At 37.5% G+C, this 13,008-nt stretch overlaps 1 protein-coding gene across 5 annotated transcripts in view; it reads right to left on the bottom strand.

The window, feature by feature from the left end:
• Nucleotides 1-13,008, bottom strand: part of LOC124186190 (GTP-binding protein Di-Ras2) — a 331,250-nt gene that overhangs the window by 182,986 nt on the left and 135,256 nt on the right. For 4 of the 5 annotated variants that reach the window (XM_046577676.1, XM_046577677.1, XM_046577672.1 and 1 more), the window contains exon 2: nt 2,333-2,394. The exons of the other annotated variant lie outside the window; for it this stretch is intronic. The gene's annotated coding sequence lies outside the window, so the exon portion shown is untranslated. The remainder of the gene's footprint in view (nt 1-2,332; nt 2,395-13,008) is intronic. 5 annotated transcript variants of the gene reach the window in all.

The raw sequence follows: 13,008 nt of genomic DNA on the forward strand, positions 1-13,008 counted from the left end.
GAGCGGGTGTCAAAGAGGCATTACGCAACGACGCCTCGGAGAGTCCACATCGATCGAATACCGTGCATATCGAGCATTACTATATATTATTTCCTACATTACAATATATTATTTCCTACATTACTATATATTATTTCCTACATTACTATATATTATTTCCTACACTAGATTCGTTCAAGGCCGTGCGAATCTTCTCGAACCTTCTGGGAGCTCTCAAAACCCGACACACGCCAGGATTCCCGGTCGAACGTTCAGGGATCCACGGGGTCCGCTCGACCGCCTGAGGATTCACGGAGTGCGCTCGGTAATGCAGTTATCGATTCCGCTCGATGGCATGATTTTCTTTACCGATAAAGAGCACGATTTATTTCAGAAGGGGTAATACCACGGCAATTTCAGGCATTTTTCACCAACCATCATGGTGATTTGGAGGATTTCTTACCGACAATCGTGGTCACTTGGAGGATTTTTAACCGACGATCATGGTCATTTGGGAGATTTTCTTACCGACAATCGGACGGGAGAGAACGTTTTATCTGACGAGAGTGGGGGTGACCTTCGAGGGTTTGCGTCTGAGATGCAGGGATAGGTGGATTGGTCGGCTTGGTCGGTATAGAAGGTGTTTTTACGCAAAACCCCCTTGTTATACTACTAATATTCGATTGCTGACCCTTACGTGTATGTATAACCCAAATAATGTATCCCGATTTTGTTAGCCCGCAGGGATTGAAACCCGACTACCGTTTCAATTTACTTCAAAATCTTGAGATACCTGAATGCTACCATCACGGGTCATTCACATATTTCAATCAATGCAACGATGGAACTTTTCCCTCTTCTTCTCCCCTTGCCTACTTTTTCGTCAGCAGCTGAGGGTGAATAATTGAGAGGGAAATAAGCCCGACCCTTCTGATCACCCAGCATGAAGCAACTCGCCACACAACACGAGTGTAGCTCTCCTCCTCATGTATTTATCCAATGAAAAGAAACTGTTTGCCTTACTTATTAGACTCGATTAAGAACGAGATTTAATTACTTGGTTTAAATTTCTTTTTCCGCGGGATCAGAGAGAGAGAAAAAAAACGAGACAAACTTTTCCTCTCGTCGCCGCTACCCTTTCCACTCAGTCTTTTTCTCTCTTTATTTTCCTCTTTCTCGACTCTCCGATATACTAGCCTCTATTTGCGCGTGCAGATGGGAAACTTTCACGAAACCGGGAATCTCCCGACCCCAGAAGCTTTGCATCCATCCCCTTCACTGAATTCGAGGGGCTTCCCTTTTAGGTATTTCTCGTCTCCCTTTCTTCGCACAGCCGACGGGAAAAATCAACAATAAAACCCACCGCGCATAGTTCACTCGGGCATTATTTGCAAAGGCCAGCTTCCGAGTGCGTTATCGAATTCACAAGACCCTTAAGAAAAAATCTTCTGGAAGTATATCCGTTCAAATAACATTGAAATACAATTGTTTCAGTTCCTTTGTGAAATTCTTGTAAATAATCCTGACTGCGGTTTTATACGAATGTAAATATGGTTTGCGTAATGAATAGAAATTTCAGAAACAATCATAACTTCTTTTAGTACTAGCAAAGTCAAATTTGTCCATACTTATCCTTCAAAATGGTTAAATGAAGGCGACCTAGCAATGACTACGAAAACAAACGTGTTCTTATTTGTATTGTAGCGATACTAGTTCAAATGTCACATCGTACTACAAAATAATGGCCTGATCTGAAACAATCTATCATGCACACCTTTCTATCGCGATACATTCTACTTTTGGATTAAATATAGAGTGATGGATCGCGAAGTAATTCTAGAGTGCTTTTTTTTTATCGCAGGAGTCTAACATTGAATCCGAAATTCTCACCATCAAGTCAAATGTATTGAAATAAACTCTTATTGTTAGTAAGAATGGATCCAGTTGATTGAACCTAACGATATTTTTGTACTTGAAACTCACATCAATATTAAAAATTTATCCGAATCATGCGCAGTTTGCAATATATTGATTTCGACTGTACCTCATAAATTATCACAACCAAATAACTGTTCGAGGAATTCGGATTTTTTGCATGTACCAAGTTTCTTTCATTCGAAAAAGTAAAAAAAAAGTACGTTATATTCGTCAATTTCACGTTAACCAAACATTCTTATAACTGACACCGTGGTCATTTATTGATTTTTCGAACAAAATCATGGGTTCAATTGAATCGATAATTATAAAATTATATTCTCGAGCTAAAAGCGCGCACAAAAAATTAGGAAAATTCGCATCGACATTTATTTGTAGCAACGATTTGAAATGGTGTATGAAATTGGAATGTACTCACTCATGGAAAAATAAGTCTGTCGCTCCTTGGATAACAGCAGCAGCACGGCTGCATTGAGTTCACTGAAAATATAAATGAGAATAGTTACAACATTAAGGCAGCTTCAGAGTCAAACACAATTGTGAGAAAACAAATGACTCAATTGAATTAGGTACGGGTTTGAAAAAACAGAATCACGAATCATGAAGCTGCTTAAAAAACACAAATCTACTTAACTAATTTACTTGTTCATTTCTTCATTCAAATGTGGTAATCTTGATATAAAAATTAATTGTAAGCCTTGGATATGTAATATACGTTTCATACAATATAACAATATCATCGTAAATTTTACCGCCGGGTCATATTCGTAATGAGTTCCGAACTTTGTACGAGGTTGCGGATGGCGGTTATATTAATATTTTAACAACTCGAGGTTGATTCTAACCTCGGCCATTGAGTATCATAATCAGCAGTACGAAACGAATGAAATGTGCACGATATAAGTATGAATGTAAAATTATTGCAATTCTTTCCTTGTTTCGATAATATCAGTCACCACAAGGAAGACTTTTTTCTTAATTAAAGAAAAAAGGTAAGTAATAATGGAACAGATGACAACACAAGAACGAAATGAAAGACAAGAAATAAAAAGTTTTGAGCCTTGGAAAACAATCGGAAGCTTTGAATATCAATCTTCTCATCAAATTGCGTTTTTCTCTGTTTCTTTTTACCTCTTGCGTGTTTGAATTTCTTTTTTTAACTGGTTTTTTCGTATTTCTTTATTAATCCGTGTAAGTGTAGTTAATATATTAAGATGCCTGTCTTACAGTTTTTCGAAGCATTTAGTTGACGAGTCTGATTCCGATCGTGCAAACCTTGTGCTTTAATCCTACATAGTAGATCACACCTCAGTAGAATCGCATAACGGTCATATTGGGTGGAGTTCATCCCAAACGTGATATTATATTTCAAAAATGAGATCTAAAAATGGCGCCACGAGGCCCATTTTCACGACTAAGGGTCTCTAAGAGAAATTTGAAGAATGTTTGGGGTGAAATTTACTATAAGTGACCTATTACAGTTGAAGTAACATTATTACATTAGGTATAAAGGTAAAACCCTGAACGCATTATAAATACAATAACGCGGCGATTGATGGTCATGGCTAGATGCGATAAAATTCCCATTTTTCAAGCAACGGTTAATAATTATGCCCGCAAAGAATTTAAAAAAAAAATATATCTTCGAGAGAAATAATGTGGAAAAAATAGGAAAGGTGTAGAAAATTATTCCTTGTCACTTCTACCTTACAACTGTAGCGAATCTGCAGTCTCAATTATTCAAGTTAGGGTAGTTACAGTATTAATTGCTTTATATCCTACAGATGTAGACTAACGTCAAATCCTAAAATGACTCCTCAGCATCCAATGCAAGAACAAAGACTATTGATAATGTCAAAAAAGAAGAGGGATGAAATTTTGTTTTTTCATACTTTAGCCTGCGTGTAACTCATAATATCAATTATAAGAACTTTCTAAAAAAACAAACTCTTTTTTCTCGAGAGTTTGTTGTGTCATTATTAAAATACAATTCTAACGCATTCAAATTTTATAATAACGAAGATTATGAAACAATTTCTAAAATCAATGGCACACTTGTTTTTTTACCTGCTTGAAAATTTATGTTTTGCATTTTTTCTATTAATATTGTTGTCTTCTACTATTTTTCGACCTTGCGTTAACGGTGTAACAGGAACATAGAATAATCGTATCCAACTCAACGTCAAAATCGAAATCCCTAATTACAAGGTTATCTATAATTACTAAATAGCTTCCGAGTCACTTAAAATCATTTAAATATTACGCGCCGTTACGCCGTATTAACTCGAGACGAATAGGGTACAGACATTCAAATTCAGCCTAACACGCAGGCGTCAAATTGTCGAACGAATTATCGACCCAAGCCACGTGCGGCAGCAGCCGGCACAACCACTCTTGTGTCAACCCCCGTACATGATAAATAGTTCTGTAGTTTGACTCTTGCGTCAACTCTCGTACATAGTATATTTTGTGATTTGACTCTTGTTTCAATCCCCGTATAATTTGACTCTTGCGGCAATCATCGTACATAGTACTATTTTGTAATTCGACTGCTGTGTCAATCCCGTCATATTCTTCGAAAAATTTTGAGAGTCGGATTTCGACAACAATTTGTAAGTACAGATAAACTTGTATATTCTTGGTTGATCTGAGGAACTTTGAGCTTCAGACGTTTTTTGTAGAGCGTGAAATTTCTTACAAATCTTTTTTTCAGATTGTTGTTATGATGAACCGTTCCAAAGTAATAAGAATTCAAAAATGAAAAAGAAATTTTCCGTGTTATTTAAATGGAAAATAAAGAAATGGATAGAGGCAAACCTTGCTATTGATATTAAGAGCTCATATTGGCGCCAAAATTTTTGTTTTTAGATATACTATCAATTTTCGGACACCATAAGGAAAAAAAAAATTCGTCTTTTTTGAAACACCCTAATACTATATAAAAACTATAATATATATTATACATACACTATGTATATATACTATATATACTATACATATACTATGTATATCCGTGACATATATAATATGCGTGCATGTAACTCGTTCGACTTTTAAAATCACGATATCTCAGAAATGATAATTCTTAAGAAAAAAAGTATGGAGACCATTTTTGTGGATAATTTTATGATCTACAATTTTGATCTGAGCTATTTTTTTTTGATAGAATTAACTGTTAACGAGAAAAATCGAAAAAACTGAAAATTTTTACCTTTGACCTTGAATAACTTTTTTAGCACACATGGTGTCGATGGGGACTTTTTTTTCTTTATAATGGTAAAACCAAGGTCTCTACCAAAATTCAGCTCTGTCGGAATTATTGTGTTTCGATCACTATTTTTATGTCTAAATTGACCGGACTAAGTCCACTCGAGCTGAGTACTCGGACCTCTCACATCATAGCTCAAATTGCTGTACATACTCTCGTAAATAAATCACCTACCAGCTCCTACGACTCTGCGTCGTTATTTAGATTCAGCCGCACAATCACCACAATAGCAAGCGAAATAACGCCATTTTATGTTCTAAAAGATGACCAAAGAAAATAGAAATATGTTTAATACATCCTGTGAAAAAATTAATTTTTTTTCTCAAAATCGAGAGTTTACATCGCTGGAAGAAATTTGCTTTAAATTAAAAAAAACTGTACATGAAAAATTTTCTGCAAATAGTACAAGAAAAAAACTAAAATTGTAAAATAGTAAAAAAATTACACAAATTCAGAACTCAGAAATGATTATAAATGAATATTCATGTTAGAATATAAGGTAAACGTGTCATATTGTATGAGAGTGAGAGAACCACAAACACGAATGTATGCCTCTTCAGTAATCTCCATGTAGGTGTGTGTCGTGTGAGAGAACAAAAGAGGGACGCGGCCTAGAGATCAGGTATGTGCCGCGTACCTCACTTCTACTTTTTCTAAAGCTCGTGTAAGGTGCGGAGTGTTGAATAGTACATGTATTACTAATTCTATGTTTAAATTCCTTTTTCTTCATTAAATACTTTACACATAAAATGTTTCCTGCCAATTAATTTCCCAAGCATTTCCGAATTTCTCAACAATTAATTTAAAGCATTTTATTGAGACGGATGCTGAGTAGCGGTGAAGAAATAAAATGAAAATCAATTTCGAGGTGATTTGGTCGAGTTGTCGCATGGCACCTCGTACGATGAACTCATAACGCAACGTTATACTCACATCGGGTTATCTGGTGTATGATCAGATATACTGAGTTAATATTTACGCAACGTTTCAATTTTCTTATGTTTTCTCAGCCTTGATATTGCAAAATATAACAAAGAAAATCTCTTGTTACGCGATGAGCAGTTAACTAAGGCGAAGAAGTGGAGTAGAAAGGAGCGAGGTCAAGAGAAACTTTCTCTCCTCTTTTTCTCATCTTCTCTTCGGTAAATCGATCAACCTGGGAACCGGGAATATAATCACGACTTTGACGGCGTCAGGAAATCACGATTAATGCCATCAGGTTTATTAGCTCCTGCTCCAAGTCAGCATCCTCTGCACACGGGTAATGTTTGTCAGTAATTTCAATTTCCCTTCCAAAATTATGTCCACCGCAGCACAACCACAGTACATGTTTATGGCCCATATTCTGAAATTTTTTGCGCAATGTCGACGTAGAATGAAATTCAAATACGAAACGGATTTCCCAAATAGCCCTTGTAATTTGTGACGCATAATATGTTGACAATAATATCGATGGTTGAAGATTCGGGACATTCCCCGCAAAAACCAAATGTTTAATAACATAAGTAATAATATTTATTTGCCTAAGCAATGTGTGGTTCAAATGAAATGGACTTGAATAGTCGACAAAATTGATTAAAACGATGCAATTGTAACTCTATTCTATGAAATATAATTTCAATTCGTGACTAACTATAAGTGATTTCTAGCGATTATTCTAATTCACTTGACTGTTTTTGTTTTTTTTTTTTTTCATCATAGTTAATGTTTTTTAAGGGATTACATCCGGTCGCAAATTTCCTAAAATTGATTGTCTTTGGATATATATTTTTATCGTACAGCTACATCGTTTAAGAATATTTTGGCCTTAAGCTGATGTCAAATTTCCAAAAATTGAGAAAGTTATAAGCACTTATTTAACAACAGCGCAATGGTGTGTTCTTTAATAGAGTCGAGTAGAAAGATCAGCCTGTGAGGAAGCTACGAATGCGACAGAAAGCCATTCAGGAATCGCCGATAAAAGGTAAGAAAAATTTCCATTTCATCTGATATAAAATTAACATCGAAACTGAGGTCAAAACTTTAAACACGTTTACCTCGAAACTACATTTTCCGGTGTAGTGGGCCTCCTTATCTCAAGCTTCTTACTTTCATGTAACTTTTGTGATACCTCATAGTATGTTGAGCGAATTTTTTGATAAGCTGAACCGTTTATTGATGATATCTAAAATACGGAAAGATTTTCGATTGGAAGAAACGACGATTTTGTTCAATCCGATACATCTTTCAATTTTTGAAAATTTTTTAAATCCTGATCAACAAATCATAACTATTGTCATCTATATTAAAACGTACTTCAAGTTTTAGTTTCCAATACGGTGTTTCACCGATACAGCGCCCATCGTTTGGTTCCGCTATAATCGCAAAGGTTCGGTAAAAGGATTGTAACTCTTAACTATCTTTTCTTCAATTAAAAATTAACTTCAGATACGTAATAATGGTCTGTGATCAGGCGCCAAAGGCTAAATAAATTTAATTTTAACTTTGACGGTAAAAAAATTTCAAAGATGTACGTGATTTTCGACGCTGTAGCCGTATGGAACACCTGAATTTTTTCAATTGGTCTATTTATGAGAGCAAAAACGATGCTGCATTTTTTTTTTTTAACTTATAACGCAACGAGAAGAAAATTAATAAAATGTGACAGTAATTGACTCGAGGAGGAGAGACTTGAGTTTGAAATGTTTCTCCGCGAGCGCATCAGAAGTGGAACAAATCAATTCATCAAAAAATGAAAGATCACGGATTCGTTAGACGACGAATCGGCATTCTGGTGCTCTGAACCCTCACGAAACATAATAATTGGGAGCATTATCGGCCGACCAATTCAACGATAATGCACTTTACCGAATTAGATACTTGAATTTCGTGTGTCGAGTCGGACGCATGTGGTTTTGGTTCTGCGCACTTGATTGATTGATCTGTGACCCTTCCCACTATTTGAGGAGGTTGCTTAACCAAAAATAAATACTTTTCAACCGTTTTATTACTAGACTAGATAGTCAGGAATGAAGTATTTACCAAATGAACATATTCGTCAGTTACGAAGATCTCTTTAAAAACACAAATTTTAAAATTACTGATACCAAAAACATAAAAGCTTTGATCCCGAGTCGAAGTTTAGACGCTGCCATAAGCCTGTAAGTACTAAACAGAGCCTCATTTAGTACCTTTTGGTCCTCACACCCTATTCAAAACCTTGAAAGAGCTATTGCTTATCTTTTTCATAGATGGACCCCTTGTGGACCTTAATGTCCTGTTATAACCTATACCTGTACTCTATGTGACTCTCGACTCGTATAAGATTCTGTTTAAATCGAAGATGGTGACGTCTGAAGACTAGGCAAATTGATGTGGACAGCTCCATATGTAGTTGTTGCAATATTATTTTAAATTCAAGTAAGTTCCTTGTTTTTCAAGTTAATAAGAAGAAAAAAAACAGGGTTAAAGACAAACTGCAGAAGTCATTAAAAGTAAGAGAATTAAATTTAGGTGTCATGACACATTGAATAATATTAGCACAATACGTACTACTTCGTAAGATTGATATTTGCAATTGGATGTAAATAGATGCAAAATATTCCGTATAGTTTTTATTATTAATAATTGCGTCTATAATTCATCGCTATTAACTTAGAGATGATTCTCACTTCCACGAAAATAACAGCAACTCGACCAATCTCAGCCCTTAAATATATCGATTGATACTTGAATTTGCTATCACTACTCACATGTCAATCAATCTAAATATCGAAATCAAATTGAAATATTGAACTTAATATTCAATGATTGTAATTGTAAATTCTATGGTAAAGGACGTGTAGAGGTTTTAAAGATGTCCTACTTGGAACCTAAACGTGTAAGAATCGGAAATATGGGCCAAATTTAGGTAAAGAATGGGTTCTCTTTTCAATAGAAAGTTAGTCCTCCACAGATCCTACTACATCTTACCAAACATAGGACTTCCAGGCGTACACGAGAGTTTAAATTTCGAATCGGGATATCAATACCCCAAGTTGAAATTTTGGCCCTACGGTACACCTGTGGATACTAAGAAAGGTCTTATTATATTATTTTAAGAGTCTGCCATCGTGATGTCTTTTATTTTTCTGACACTACCGCAAGTGCGTACAAAAAAGTGAATTTCGCGGAATGAATTCTCAAAGACGAGAGAATACTTTTCAAATGTTTTGTGTAAAAAGCGATAATGAGATCCATTGACAAATTAATTTGAAGTACATTATTCATTATTCTGCTTTCGAATTTAGATAGAATGTTATAGTCAGACTCGCCGTCAAATGTTGGGGATACATACTTCAGCTCCAATATAACGTAAACAAAGTTTGAAACATGAAATATGTTACCTACCTAGTGGAAGGTTACTGTAGTTGTAGTTTATAAATCTAATCAGAAAATTTAATTTCATGAATATAAATAATTGAATCAACATTTGTAAAGTAGTGTTCCGAAAGTAGACAGAAAAAATTGTGCCGGTTGTGATTCAGCTAGGGTTGTATGATAGGATTTTTAAAGCGATTACACAACTTAGTTGGCATTCCGAGAGTTTGCTGTACAATGTCACCAATAACAATATTGGAAGGTATAATGCTATCGTCAGAAAGTTCATCGGGGAAAAATCCCGAAGAGCACATTCTTAGAACGCTGAATGGGCTGAGGCTGTTGTACAATTCAACACATCAAAGTCGTACTCAAAGTTGAATGCTGCGATGGAAAAGAATCCGGCTACCGAATTTCAACTACAAGCAATTTTTTCAATCGTCCCAATAGGGTCATTCACGACATTTTTTTTACCGTTTTACATTAAATTTCAGGTACCAAAAACTGTAGAAAAACTCATAATTTTCAAAAATACGTAGCTGATACGTTAATTGAAGCACTTAAATTATGATACGATTTGAAACGGCCCCATTTTAGGCTCCATTATACAAGTTACTCCGTGACGTCATAATTGGGTAAACAGTGGCAACTGGACATTGAAAATGTGCGAAATCCGCGGAATTAGACGAAAACGTGCATATAGGTGGTATTTTGTCCCACCTTTTAAAAATACTAGTATATCCGCGCCTTCAAAGATATAAAAATTTATCTGTACCAAAAGGTGACACGAGAATAAAATGGTTTGAGTTAGCTCGGCGAAGCGACGTAACCTCACTTCAAAATGCTTGATATTGTTGCAAAGACCGCTTTGACGTAAGTTCACTTTCTGTTTTTCCTACTTTACTCATTAGCATTTACTTCTTATTCTAGTTTAGGTGATCAATACCTCATGCATGTGTAATCTTTGTCGTTAATTATCCAATATAAGTGTATCACCTTTTTATTAGTCGGATATCTGCATGAACAGTAGCTGTCAATTAATGCTTATGTATATATAGTTACAGGAATGTTTGGAGAATTATAGAAGAGTTGTGGAAGATAAAACTGCTTCAGTGAGACTGAAAAAAGGTGCATTACGCATAAATTTGATTGTCAACCAGACATAGAAAGAGCTTTCTCGAAACCTGTGAGACCTGGAGTACTGAAACGACAGAAGAGACAGATTCTTAAAGAAATAGAGGTCGACGCACTTTCACACAAAGAGAATATCGATTCATCACGAACAGTTGAGAGCCAGATTTCTACGGGTCTTGCTGAGTTAAAGTTGCCTGAAAATGAGGAACCGGAAAATATTACGGACAACGAAGCAACAGCATTCACATATGAGTTCGCGCACACTATTTCTCCTTCCTCGAGTGTGCTAGCTCTAACTTCACCTGCACAGAAAGATTTCAGTGTCCAAGTGCGCTTATTACCAAAATTTCGCAGTAAAGCTTCCAGTTGCGTACCGATCACCCGAGATGCGAGTTGTTCACCCATAACGATACGAACAACTGTAAAACTCCCAAAAAAGTAATAAGCGTTATCTACAACGTCTAGTAACGCATACAACCTGGATGACACGTTGGAAAATTGCAGCGAGTACCTGCCTTCTGATGAAACGAGTGAAGAAGTAGTGAAACAAGATGATTATATTACGAGTCTCGTTTTCGAGATTACATCGTAGTACCGTCTACTTCACGTTAGTGTCACGAATATTCAGAGCTTTTAAAAAAAAAAAGAGAGCGCCTGGCCCCCTGGCGCTGCGGTTGTTCCTTCTCCAAGTCATAACATTTTTCGTGCGTAAAAGTGTAGCACGTTTAGAGCATTGTTCCAGTTTATTCATCAAGAAAAATCATGGGAAAATCACACAAGAGGAAGAAGAATAAGGAGAATAAGAGCGAGAAGTTCTTTAAAAAGTTGAAGAAGATAGTGGATGCGATGCCTGATAGCTCTTCAGATACGACATCGAGTAGCCCGAGACGCGAGGTTATGCACACGAGCGTGCCCACCTCGGGTAGAGCTGCAAAGAAAACAATTGCTGGCAATCAGGAGGCATCGACAAGTCGTCAAGGTATTTTCTTCTGTTTTTCTTTCGATATTTCCGTAGACCGGGCGGCTTTGCCGTACGGAGACAAGTTCACAGAAATTGTCTCGGGTCGAACAAAACCTAAAAAGGTTTGAGCGGGTGTCGCTCGCGGAAATAGCGGGCCATAGACTCGGCGGTTTTGTCCGTACGAAGGCACACTCTCAGAGTTCTGCCTTGAGTCGATTGTGAATGTAATTCGCAAAAATGAATGATTATTGCATATTCCTCATTTATCATGGCCACATGACTCGGCGGCCCAGGCCGTACGAAGGAAATCTCTCAGAGTATTTTCTTAGAGTCGAACTGTACGATTCCCCTGTATGGAGGAATCGGCAGATGGCCCAAGGTTACGGTCGCGTAACTCGACGGCATTAGCCGAACAAAGATAGAGTAATTTTGTCAATCACGAGGCTGTTGCGAAATGAGACTCGTTTGCGTAACAAATACGAGAGGCTGTCTTTATCGCAGGTTAATCCATTGCAGGCTTGTCACCAACGAACGACAACAATGGGGAAAATATTCTCCCCGTCGCATCGGTTGATCCATCGCGAGATACCGAAGGACAAACTCCAGCGGATGCTGAGAGTCAGGCTACAGAGGACGCAGCACAGGCTTTCGACGAAGAGACCCTGCGTATCCTGGGTACCCTTGAAAAATCTGGTGCGCCAGAATTACAGCTAAACTCAACTTTGGCACAAAATTGGGAAAAATGGATAGCCGAAGGACTCAAAAAAGACGACCTAGAGGAGTTGTTGTCAACGTATGCGCGAACAGGCAATTGTCGCTTGGAAGCGCCAGTGTTAAACGCAGAAGTAGCGTCATCGCTCTTCGAGTCGGCTACCAAACGAGACAAATACTTGAGAAATGCGCAAAATATTCGCGGTTCAGCTATGGCCGCATTGGGTGCTGGAATTTCGTTGCTGTTGACCCCCAAGGAAGACGGCATTGACGAGTATCAATTGTTGGAGTATCTTGCCGACGCGGGTCGACTGCTGGCACACGCTTCTCGTCTGGACTCGATTACACGAAGATCGTGCATTACGCCGTCTCTCGACAAGAAGATCAAGGGAATTCTGGACGAAACTAAGCCCGACGCTTTTTTATTCGGCGAGGATTTGCCCGGAAAAATAAAAACGGCAAAGTCGATCGAAAAGGTGGGCTTGGAGTTGAAGGCTCAACCATCGGTGCCCAAGGCGCCTCTTCGTAACTCGAATTCGGGAAACTGGAAAGGCCCGTCGTCCAACTCGTATCGAGGGGGATCTCGGGCGGGCGCGAACCAGAGAGGATCGAGGAAGACTGTCAAATTTGTCCCGAAGTCGAATCAGTCGTATCAACAGCGAGATCAACAACGAGCTTGGAG

This window comes from Neodiprion fabricii, chromosome 7, assembly GCF_021155785.1.
Source record: "Neodiprion fabricii isolate iyNeoFabr1 chromosome 7, iyNeoFabr1.1, whole genome shotgun sequence".
NCBI lineage: Eukaryota > Metazoa > Arthropoda > Insecta > Hymenoptera > Diprionidae > Neodiprion > Neodiprion fabricii.